The following is a 13,408-nucleotide window of genomic DNA, read 5'->3' on the forward strand; positions in this document are numbered from 1 at the left end:
ATAATTCAAAAGTCTAAATAAATGTGCTTAATAAGGTATCAATAACCTCGACCTCAAAATACATACAAGAGAAGTAACCTCAGTAAAGAGCCAAAGCAGCAGATGAAATAGTGAGAGCCTCAACACAAAAGCGCTCAGATCTAGAAATGAAACTGAAAACTCTTAGATCTAGAAACACACATCTTATGGTCAAAAAATCCGTTCTTACAAAAGACATGCGTTGGAAACAATCTAGGACCTTAAACTAGTGACAAAAAGGATTGGCCAAACCTACATAGAACGGGATCAAGAAATGTTAGATGAAAAGGCTCAAGGCATGACATAGCATGCTCGAGGGCTAGCACATGCAAAAACTCACGGTGCTTATCACAACACAGACAAGCAGTATTGGCAAAAGCTTAACACTGATGATGAAGAAACTCAAGGCTTTGAATTTGCAAGAATTAAGTACAAACACAGAAATTAGGCCCGCGGGCCACATGTGAGGTCCCCACCCCGTCGTATCAGACAACGGATCTGATGGTAAACCTGGTGGCCACTAGATCTATAGCGGAAGCAAACAAAATGGTTCAGGGTTCAACTAGCGGACGATCTCTCATCACAAAGTGAGTCGAGTTCGAGCCTACTAGCAACGAGATCTAGCTCCACCTCGCAGGGGAAGCGTACTTAACTATCTAGCGATCCTAAGACCCACCTTCGAAGAGGAGAGAAACCTCGAGTGCCTTTTTCCCCATGTTTCAGAGGCACGTACTCTCGAGAATTCCCCGCTCTAGGGGCAATGAGCATTACTAATATCGAGTAAGCACTATGGGGACAGAGAGTTCCCGACCAATCGGGACCACCCATCTCGTAGGCATTGGCAACCCGAGCCAAGCCCCCACTTTCCACCCCCACACTCACACTTCATTGTGTGACCTAATTACTACCACAAAGGTTGTTCAACATAAATATTCCTTGTTTAATTCCGAAGCACATGGTTCGTTAAAACAGCTCTTCAACCAGTATTGCAAACATCACCAAGACAGAATTCTAGTAAAAATTCTACTCAAACTTATTCATAAAAATTCCAATGTTCTGGAGGTACAACATCCCCCCTCCAGCGAGAGTTCACTCCTCCCGTTGTCGCCTAGCTGCCCATACAACTAGGTATGTCCACCGCATAGAAAGCACGTCATGGACACTCCCACCGCATAGAAAGCAAGACGTGGGTTCCCACCGCATAGAAAGCAAGTCGTGGGTATCCACCGCATAGAAAGCAAGTCGTGGATTCAAGAGCCCTTAACGAGGAACTCTACCCCCTGTGATCAGTAGGGGGGTCAGGACTGATTCAACATTGGAAATAAAATGAACATGCCGAGCTAAATTTTCCCTAGCAAACATTCTTTCCTCTTGTAAACAGCATACCCATCAATCATTTCTTTCCTACTTTATACTTAAATGTACTATGCATTCGATGCCGAGGTTTCTGTCGGATTTCTCCAACATGTTCAGGGATATGTTCATTCCTAACTAATCGTATGCAATGTTAATTAAACAACTCGAATAGAAATTGGGACCTACCTCTTCCATTTCCTCGTCAATAGCCCGTGAGATGGCCGGTATTTGCTCGTCCATGGGAGCTTTCCCCTTCCCGTTGACATTGCTTGTTCCTGCTTCGCGATCATGGGAACCACCGAAGCGCGTCCTCTTAACCGGGGCCATTTCTCACTACTTTAAATGATTAGCTTGGGGAAAGAGCTAAGGTTCACAGCATCATAACAGTCCAATGAGTAGATTAGTGACATCAATTAATCCCTCCTATATGAGAGTCTAGATTTCTTTCATAAAGCAATCATTAAGGATGGTACATGATCCTATGGGAACCGGCTCTAAGATAATTATTCGGCTTACATGATCAAGAATAATTAGGATTTCATTATTGGAATTACCAGAGAATTGGATTAAGTATGATTAAACTATTTCCTAGCAATTAGATGATGCAGATTTACCCTATGCATATGTGTGAGGAAAAACCAATTCTTAGAGACTTAATGACGGATTAATTTCTCCTTAATTACGTCTTAATGCATAAGAGAAATGAATTCAATTAAGCTACAATGTTAATGAGTGATTACAATAGTGATTCTCTTCAATCTGCACAAATACTAGCTTACCGATTAATTACTATGCTATCTAGAGAGAGAAGATTCTGATAATTATGCTCTAATCATTAATCGAGAGTGAAGAGTGGCTGATAATTCAGCTATGGGATGATGATTACATAATAGAGTACGAATAAAGGAGAATTTAGAGAATAGTCATAGAGATTTTCGGCTAGGAATAGACATAATGTACGGGAAATTTTGATGTTGGGAAAAGGGATTTTCAGATGGCATTAATTAAACTGTCGTTACCGTGATTAAGAGCTGATAATCTTCTCGATTTTCTGATCTAATCGAGCTTCTTGAGATGAAAATTCGGCAGCACCTCCCTCCTAGCTTCTTCTTCAATAGGTGTGTGATTCGGCAGCACCTCCCCAATGTATGTGGGTGTGTGTGTATGCACTGTGTGTGTGTGTGTGATCATAAGTGTGTGTGTGTGTGTGTGTGTGTGTGTGTGTGTGTGTATGCAGGTCTTTAAATAGGCTCTTACAGGCTGAAAATCGATTTGGGTTGCTAAATGCATGTGGGAGCTTCTCCAGTTAAGCATGGCAAGTCCAGTTCTCTGCCCACCAAGTGTCAGGTTGGCTTGGTTAACTGGTTCTGAGACTGAGTTGCAGGCTTGGCAGCTTTCCCAAGACTCCCACAAAGCAAGAGGGCACCCCCTAGCTGCTAAAGCTGATCTGGAGTGGCCTGGGACCTGTTCCCACACAGTCCCGGGCCCCCGGTGCCTCCCCGGACAATTTTTAGGAAATTTGGTTCTAGGCTAAAACGGGTCATACGAATCGGATTTTGACGCCGTAAATTGCCATACAAAGCTCTAACTAAGGCGTACTGGCCCGAGTACCTGCCATATTTAGCAGCCCCCCGGGGTCCGAAAATGCATTTTTTTCAAATTCGGGGTACGGGTGCAGATTTTCGAGACGGTCAAGACTGAACGGGTCGGGTGACCAAAAACTTACTATTTTTGGAAATTTTTCACAAAAATTATTTTAATTCACATTTTCGATCTTTATAACATTCTAAACATCATGGCACTGACATAATCTGAAAAACTGCTAAAAATAGTAACTTATTCCATTGTATTCATTTCGTGGTACAAGGGTGCTCTTGTGATCGGGTCAGAGACCTTACAACCTCCCCAACGTGAAAAATTTGAGATGTGCTCATCTCAAGAATGAGTTTGGGTAATCTTTTAAGAGCGTCGACTCATCTTTCCAAGTTGCATCTTCTTCAGGGTAATCCTTCCATTTTACCAGATGTTCCGTGATAGTTCTATTGGGTAATTTCCTTTCTCTTGTTTCAAGTACATAGTCAGGTTGGAGCTCAAGAACTCCTTGTGCTGGCATGACTATCTGATCTGAGTCCAAGAATTGATCGGGATTGGGAATATAGGGTTTGAGTAAGCTGACATGGAATACATCATGAACCTTCAAGTTTGCAGGTAACTTTAGCTTGTAGGCCTGGTCACTTACAACCTTAATGATCTCGAATGGTCCACAGTACCTTGGGCTAAGCTTCTTATATCTGCCTAGCGATAAGTTGCTTTTCTTAGGTCGGACTCGCAGAAAAACTTTATCCCCTTCTTTGAAAGTCCTTTCCGAATGATTCTTATCTGCATAGTGCTTCTGTCTATCCTGAGTTGCCTGAATGTCCTGGCGAATAGCTCTAGTCTGTACTTCCATATCTTCTAACATCTTTCTAGAGGCTTCTACTCTGATGGTTGGATCTGAAAAGTTCAGTGGTGCTAAGCAGTCATGTCCATAAAGAGCTTTGAAAGGTGACATTCCAATGCTTCTGTGTTCGGAAGAGTTATAAGCATATTCTACCAAAGGTAGATATTGTAACCACTTCTTTGGTTCTTGCGAACAATAGGCTCTGAGAATGTCCTCAATGACTTGATTAACTCTTTCGGTTTGCCCGTCAGTCTGCGGATGATATGCTGTGCTGAAGGCTAATTGTGACCCAATAGATTGGAAAAGAGAGGTCCAAAATTTTGATGTAAACTTGGCATCTCTATCACTGACAATACGCTTGGGTAGACCATGTAGCCTGAAAATCTCCTTGATGAATACCCGACTAACATTTGAAGCAGTAAAGGTCGTCTTTACGGGTATTAGATGAGCCACTTTTGTGAGCATGTCAACAACCACGAAAACAGAATCATAACCTCCTGTAGAAGGTAACCCTGTAACAAAATCCATACTGATGCATTCCCACTTCATCTGGGGTATGTCAAGAGGTTGAAGTTGCCCTGGTAATTTGATCCTTTAGGCCTTTATCCGTTGACAAGAAAGACATTGCCTCACATATCGAAGTATGTCTCCCTTCATTCCAGACCAGAAATAACTCCTTCTGACGGCGTGAAGAGTTTTAGCATAGCTTGGGTGTCCGGATGTAGGGCTATCGTGTGCTTCATATAGAATGGCCTTCTTTAAAACTGGGTCTCTGGGTACATTGAGTCTATGTCTGTAGTAAAGACATCCTCCCATAAGAGAGTAATCTTTAGTTTCAGGCATCTTATTCTGCTGAACTAATGAAGCCATACGTTGGTACTCTGGATCTTCGAGGGATGCTTCTTTGATTCTATCCCAGATAGGGTTATTTGGAATAGAGATAGCTCCGAGAAACGATTTTCGGCTAAGACCATCTGCAACTGCGTTATCCTTCCCTGGTCTATACTTTATGTCAAGGTCATATTCCTGTAATAGCTCTATCCATCGCCGTTGTCGCATATTGAGAATGGGTTGGGTAAAAATCCACTTTAAACTCTTGTGGTCTGTAACCAACTGAAACTTGCGTCCAAGAAGATAATGTCTCCATAACTTCAGTGCATGTATAACTGCTAAAAGTTCCAAGTCATGAGTAGGATAGTTCTTCTCATGATCTCTCAGATTTCGCGAAGTATATGCCACCGGTCTTCCTTCTTGAGTAAGAACTCCACCTAGAGCGAATTTGCTAGCGTCTGTCGCTACTTCAAATTCTTTACTGAAGTCTGGAAGCTTTAAAATAGGAGCTGAGACTAAGAATTCTTTTAGCTTAGCAAAGCTAGACTCGTGCTCGGTCTTCCAATCGATCCTCATTCCTTTCTTCAGGAGTTCCGTCAAAGGTGCAGCAATACGTGCATAATCCTTGACAAAAATCCTGTACCATCCCGTTATTCCAAGAAATCCTCTTACTTCACTGACAGTGGATGGTTGAGGCCAGTCAACGATGTCCTTGACTTTGTCTGGGTCTACTGAAATCCCTTCAGCCGAAATGACAAATCCAAGATAGTTGACCTTTGGTGAGCAAAAAGTGCACTTGCTCTCCTTAGCGTAAAGCTGGTGTTCTCGAAGGAGATCAAGTACTTTGCGAACATGTTCCTTGTGACCTGCTTCATTCTTAGAATAGACTAGAATGTCATCAAAGAAAACCAAGACAAAATCATCCAGGTAAGGTCTAAAAATATCCTGCATAAGTCGATTGAAGCTTGCAGGAGCATTTGTTAGTCCAAAAGACATTACTGTGAATTCGTAGTGCCCATACCTAGTATTGAAAGCTGTCTTCGGAATATCTGATTCCTTGATCCTGATTTGGTAATATCCTGACCTTAGATCTATCTTTGTAAATATTTTGGCGCCGTGGAGTCTGTCCAAAAGTTCGTCAATCCTTGGAATTGGATACTTGTTCTTGACAGTTACCTGGTTCAGTCCACGATAGTCTATGCATAGCCTTAAGGTCCCATCCTTCTTCTTTTGGAAAAGAACTGGAGCACCCCAAGGAGAAGTACTGGGTCGAATGAATCCTTGCTCAATGAGTTGCCTAAGTTGTTCTTTGAGTTCGATGGCCTCCGGAAGTGACATTTTATAAGGTCTTTTTGAAATAGGTTCACACCCAGGGATAGTCTCGATCTCATGATCTACCTCTCTGTGTGGTGGAAGATTCGTAAGGTCCTCGGGGAATACGTCATCATACTCCCTCAACCAGTCTGGTCGAAGTGAGGTATCTGATTGGTCCACCTTATTGAGTTTAACTGCATATATTTGCTGACCCTTTCTTAGTCCCTTCAAGAGTCTGCTGGCCTTAACTAGAGTAGCCTTAGGTCTCCCATTTTCCCCCTGAATTAAGGCTTCATTACCCAAGTTATCTGTAAAGGTAAAATTCCCTTGTGCACAATGTATGTGGGCCCTATTTTGCTTTAGCCAGTCCATCCCTAGTATCCCATCAAAGAATCCTAAGGGTAAGGTTCGAAATTGGGCAGAAGTTGGGTGTCCCCCTAAATCAAAGTCAATTTTGCCTGCGGAATGTTGAGATACTACCTCCTTGCCGTTTGCTAACTCGACAACTAGCTTGCTTGACGGATACTTATCTAGCTTAAGCTTTCTCATGCATCTGGGTGAAAGAAATGAAAGAGTACTGCCACAATCTATAAGGAAGTTAACTTGTTCACCTCTGAGAGATCCTGGCGTATGAATGACTGCGTATTGCTCGCAACCATTGGGATTGTCAATTGTAGCATGCAGGGTTGCTCTCTCCACTGCTTCGTCACCCACAGTTGGTTGAACTACTGTGGCATTCACTCTGGCGGTAGCTCCACGCCCTCGCCCTCTGTTCATTCTTCCGCGTCCTCCTCTCCCATTAGCTTGGCCACGCCCACGGGTATTCAAGGGTATGGCATTGGCGTTGGTTGCATGAATGTTCCTGGGGCAATTTGATATGTAGTGTCCATGCTCGCCGCAACCATAGCATCGAACATCAGGGAACTCCATGGTTGTGGTGGTAGCCACAATAGGGCGCTGGTTATAGGTTTGGTTGGCTGGTCTGTTGTCCCAAGCAGTGTTCCTTGCCCTCTTTGCCCAATGATTCCTCCTATTCTGATTGGCCTTTTGTACTTCGAGAGCTAGAGGTTTACCCCTCAACAAGGCATCCTGAAGTGTTGACGGCCTGAGAGCCTCCAGCCGAGTGTTCAAGGGATCGATTAATCCTTGACAGAACCTTGCCACCTGTTGTTCCAAGGTCATCTTAGGAGCATATCTTCGAAGAGTGACAAACTTTGCATAGTATTCTTCGACCGTTGAATTCAGCTGCCGAAGTGAAAAGAATTCATTCATTCTCAAGGTCCTATAGGCAGGTGGTAAATAACGCCCCATTATTGCAGCTTTGATGTCTTCCCAAGACTAGGAAGATCCCTTAATATCCATGTCCCTGCAATGTTGCTTCCACCATATTTTGGCATCGCCAGTCAAGCGGAACATCGCAAGCATGGTCTGATTTACGGGTTGGGTTCCCGCAGCTTCAAAGTAATCGTCCATGGCTTCCATCCATACTTCCGCATCTCTCTCCACATTTGCCCCCTCACCCTTAAAGATCGGGGGTTGGGCTTGTTTGAGGAGAAGCTTCTTCTCTTGCGCTGCCGAGTACAAAGCAACAGGCAGTACCTACATGGGTTATACGAAATTCTTGCTACCATTACTTGAATTTCAAGAGACACGAGACTTTAATAAAAATTCAAAATTCCACTTTATCAAGAGACAGATATTCAGAGACAAAAAGCACTTTATTGATGGAAATTTATTACAATCGAACTCCTCAAGGTTTAGAATGACTGATGACCGCTTATTACATGGCTTAATGGATTTGCGTATAACATACGCCTAGGAAATGGTATTGACATGATGCACTACTTCATTCGTGTAATAGTTCTTATACACATTCTTGAGGGGATAATAAACTAAGATATCGGGCCGGAGTTCCGCTTTCAGTAATCCAAAGGTTTTGACTCGGTTTGCTGGGATCACATTGGTGACCTTCTCCAATAGCCAGTCATTGATGGTTTGGTTGGAATTGCCCGAAACAGTCTGATCCAATCGTGTGGGCACCAAGTAGAATATCTCTATTACTCTCAACTCTTCTCCCCAACGTATCTTCTTCAAGTCGGTAGCCAGGCATCCTAGCTTCCGAGCAATGATGTAGTAAACCCCTCCTAGAAATGTCCAATCAAGTTCCCATCCTTTGTCAATGCGAGTGGAGTGTGGCGTATAAGCCTTCAACAGTATCTCCATGACATCTCGCCTGAACTGGTAAACAGGGGATCTTCGAGCTTGCTCATAAATAAGCTCAAACACTTGGAACTTCCGATATTCGAGCACGGGGTCTTCCTGCAACACCAATGCAAGGAATTCGGATCAACTACCTATATACTTTCAGTTCCTTTTAAATGTTCAAACAATACGACTTTATTTTCCCAGCCTAACCTAGGCTCTGATACCAGGTGTGAGGTCCCCACCCCGTCGTATCAGACAACGGATCTGATGGTAAACCTGGTGGCCACTAGATCTATAGCGGAAGCAAACAAAATGGTTCAGGGTTCAACTAGCGGACGATCTCTCATCACAAAGTGAGTCGAGTTCGAGCCTACTAGCAACGAGATCTAGCTCCACCTCGCAGGGGAAGCGTACTTAACTATCTAGCGATCCTAAGACCCACCTTCGAAGAGGAGAGAAACCTCGAGTGCCTTTTTCCCCATGTTTCAGAGGCACGTACTCTCGAGAATTCCCCGCTCTAGGGGCAATGAGCATTACTAATATCGAGTAAGCACTATGGGGACAGAGAGTTCCCGACCAATCGGGACCACCCATCTCGTAGGCATTGGCAACCCGAGCCAAGCCCCCACTTTCCACCCCCACACTCACACTTCATTGTGTGACCTAATTACTACCACAAAGGTTGTTCAACATAAATATTCCTTGTTTAATTCCGAAGCACATGGTTCGTTAAAACAGCTCTTCAACCAGTATTGCAAACATCACCAAGACAGAATTCTAGTAAAAATTCTACTCAAACTTATTCATAAAAATTCCAATGTTCTGGAGGTACAACATCCCCCCTCCAGCGAGAGTTCACTCCTCCCGTTGTCGCCTAGCTGCCCATACAACTAGGTATGTCCACCGCATAGAAAGCACGTCATGGACACTCCCACCGCATAGAAAGCAAGACGTGGGTTCCCACCGCATAGAAAGCAAGTCGTGGGTATCCACCGCATAGAAAGCAAGTCGTGGATTCAAGAGCCCTTAACGAGGAACTCTACCCCCTGTGATCAGTAGGGGGGTCAGGACTGATTCAACATTGGAAATAAAATGAACATGCCGAGCTAAATTTTCCCTAGCAAACATTCTTTCCTCTTGCAAACAGCATACCCATCAATCATTTCTTTCCTACTTTATACTTAAATGTACTATGCATTCGATGCCGAGGTTTCTGTCGGATTTCTCCAACATGTTCGGGGATATGTTCATTCCTAACTAATCGTATGCAATGTTAATTAAACAACTCGAATAGAAATTGGGACCTACCTCTTCCATTTCCTCGTCAATAGCCCATGAGATGGCCGGTATTTGCTCGTCCATGGGAGCTTTCCCCTTCCCGTTGACATTGCTTGTTCCTGCTTCGCGATCATGGGAACCACCGAAGCGCGTCCTCTTAACCGGGGCCATTTCTCACTACTTTAAATGATTAGCTTGGGGAAAGAGCTAAGGTTCACAGCATCATAACAGTCCAATGAGTAGATTAGTGACATCAATTAATCCCTCCTATATGAGAGTCTAGATTTCTTTCATAAAGCAATCATTAAGGATGGTACATGATCCTATGGGAACCGGCTCTAAGATAATTATTTGGCTTACATGATCAAGAATAATTAGGATTTCATTATTGGAATTACCAGAGAATTGGATTAAGTATGATTAAACTATTTCCTAGCAATTAGATGATGCAGATTTACCCTATGCATATGTGTGAGGAAAAACCAATTCTTAGAGACTTAATGACGGATTAATTTCTCCTTAATTACGTCTTAATGCATAAGAGAAATGAATTCAATTAAGCTACAATGTTAATGAGGGATTACAATAGTGATTCTCTTCAATCTGCACAAATACTAGCTTACCGATTAATTACTATGCTATCTAGAGAGAGAAGATTCTGATAATTATGCTCTAATCATTAATCGAGAGTGAAGAGTGGCTGATAATTCAGCTATGGGATGATGATTACATAATAGAGTACGAATAAAGGAGAATTTAGAGAATAGTCATAGAGATTTTCGGCTAGGAATAGACATAATGTACGGGAAATTTTGATGGTGGGAAAAGGGATTTTCAGATGGCATTAATTAAACTGTCGTTACCGTGATTAAGAGCTGGCAATCTTCTCGATTTTCTGATCTAATCGAGCTTCTTGAGATGAAAATTCGGCAGCACCTCCCTCCTAGCTTCTTCTTCAATAGGTGTGTGATTCGGCAGCACCTCCCCAATGTATGTGGGTGTGTGTGTATGCACTGTGTGTGTGTGTGTGTGTGATCATAAGTGTGTGTGTGTGTGTGTATGCAGGTCTTTAAATAGGCTCCTACAGGCTGAAAATCGATCTGGGTTGCTAAATGCATGTGGGAGCTTCTCCAGTTAAGCATGGCAAGTCCAGTTCTCTGCCCACCAAGTGTCAGGTTGGCTTGGTTAACTGGTTCTGAGACTGAGTTGCACGCTTGGCAGCTTTCCCAAGACTCCCACAAAGCAAGAGGGCGCCCCCTAGCTGCTAAAGCTGATCTGGAGTGGCCTGGGATCTGTTCCCACACAGTCCCGGGCCCCCGGTGCCTCCCCGGACAATTTTTAGGAAATTTGGTTCTAGGCTAAAACCGGTCATACGAATCGGATTTTGACGCCGTAAATTGCCATACAAAGCTCTAACTAAGGCGTACTGGCCCGAGTACTTGCCATATTTAGCAGCCCCCCGGGGTCCGGAAATGCATTTTTTTCAAATTCGGGGTACGGTGCAGATTTTCGAGACGGTCAAGACTGGACGGGTTGGGTGACCAAAAACTTACTATTTTTGGAAATTTTTCACAAAAATTATTTTAATTCACATTTTCGAGCTTTATAACATTCTAAACATCATGGCACTGACAGAATCTGAAAAACTGCTAAAAATAGTAACTTATTCCATTGTATTCATTTCGTGGTACAAGGGTGCTCTTGTGATCGGGTCAGGGACCTTACACCACATACATGTGTGCAAAGACACATGAAAACTCACTAAAGTCCAAATATTGCACATTAAGGGTTGAGAGGCAATCATCTGCTCTATGTTTCCTACACATGGCAGGCACACTTTAAAACCGAAGGTCGTTGAAGATCCGTGGTCTACTGCAAGACACCATGCCGCCCACCTCAAGTTCACGGGCATGCTTCTATGGAAGTCAAGCGATAGAACGCTCAGTTGGAATGGATGAAGAGAACCAGGGGCAACAATTTGATTGCAATATTCTTAGAGTTTCTATCTCAAAATTTTAAAATCTATAACGCATTTTATTGTAAAAAGAGACACAACTTAACATTTGATAAGAATGGATAGCTCAAGAGACTCAATCAAGCCATATGGATAGCTAGAAGGACCGAAGGTAAAAATTGATAGCTCAAGATGGCACACTTGATCAAGCCATATGACCATGTGACAAATTGAGACTATATGTATGTGTGTCATATAAACCCAAGGTATGCTAAACATGTCTTGATAAGAAACTATAGCTCAAGATAACACACTCGGTCAAGCCATATGACCATGTGAAAAAATGAGACTATAGAATGTGTAACTATATAGAAAAGAAACTAACAATCTTAAAATCTATAACGTTTTTTATTGTAAAAAGAGGCTCAACTTAACACTTTGTTAATACAACACTACCACTCAAAATTGTGAGTAAAGCCAAAACAAAAAATGTTGAGGCATTTAAAACTTTTCAGTTCCATTCAGTTATGCCCACTCCATTAGTACAAAAGAATATACTGAAACATGGATAAAGTGGTTTTGAATGAGAAGTTCTTAAAAAGGAAATTATGTCTAAAAATAATGAAGCAATTCATCTCCAGAGCCTACATAACCAGCTCAAATTCTAGTTTTAGTATCTTATATTGATAGACAATTATTATTCTTATAAAAGCTACAATTGTTTTTATCTTTGGAGAAATTTACTCTCACAATCAGGGGTTGGAAAATTTGAATCTAATTTTGGGAATTTATGACAAAATATGGGGTGTATTTTGTAAATTTTTGAAATTTGAAGGGTATTTGGGGAATTTCCACAAACTTAGAGGGGTATTTTGGTAATTTTCCCTAAAAAATTATCATTAAACTTGACCCAAGGCATCATATATTTTAGGCTCTTGTCTATATCTACGGCTGTTTTGGTCGAAGTATATGCTCATTTGGTCACAATGTCGAAGCTTGATTTTCAATGGGGGAGAGTTTGGCTCTGAACAAATTTATGGGTTCACTCGAGTAATATCATTCAGCTCTAGAGAGGATGGGCTATAATAGATTCTATCCTATGAAATGAACCATCCTTCCCGATCTATCACTGGCACAATTCTATGAGCTAGTAAGTGGGCCTTTCAAATATTGGTCGATCCTTTTTGTACAATTGCCCTTTTTGGTCTACATAGTGTGCATATGAATTATGTGTACCATAGAATGCTAACAGCATTCGCTTTGATGTGTCCCTCAGACTCGTGAATGATTCCACATTAGTGGTAGTGGATGCAGAATCTCTTGAAAACCTAACATTTCTCTCCACCTTCGGGGATATCTAGACACTTTGATCAAATTCACACGTGAATTTGTTGTTCAGAGGATCAATTTTAAGCTTTTCACATGCCTGTGCATCTTCATGCAAATTTTGACTTTGCCATTCTTTTACTGATGCATCTCATGCTAATTTAGGAACATATGATTGCACCAAAAATGACGAGTTAGATGCACTTACATCGGGATTTGCATTTCCAATTTGCTTTGTGCTTTGCTTGCCAGTTGCTATGTCCCTATTCTCCGGGTTTCTTGGGCAATCTTCTGGAAAATGTCCACCTTTTTTCTTCCACAATGTAAGCAATGCACCATGACTGGTGGTATTTCAACTGGTTCTTTCATCTCAAGCTCTTGTTGAGGAGTCTCTGCTTATGTGTTGACCAAATTGTAAGCATCTTCTTTTAGAACATTGAGCATCAAGTTGTAGATTTCTTCATCTTGACCTTTGTAATGCCTTTGACCTGATTCTTCAATTAGGCTCACTTCTATTGGTTGATCTATTGGATCTTCCATTTTTGGATCTCGCCTATAAATTAGACCACTGTAATCCATGTACAATGACCCTGATTGTATATGCACCAATTCTACGGTTTGCTGGCTTGTGCAGATGTCTAGATAACCACTTGGATTAATTTGCAATTCTATCTGCACTTCATCTT

Source organism: Adiantum capillus-veneris, chromosome 19 (genome assembly GCF_014529385.1).
Source record: "Adiantum capillus-veneris isolate H3 chromosome 19, ASM1452938v2, whole genome shotgun sequence".
Taxonomy (NCBI): Eukaryota; Viridiplantae; Streptophyta; class Polypodiopsida; order Polypodiales; family Pteridaceae; genus Adiantum; species Adiantum capillus-veneris.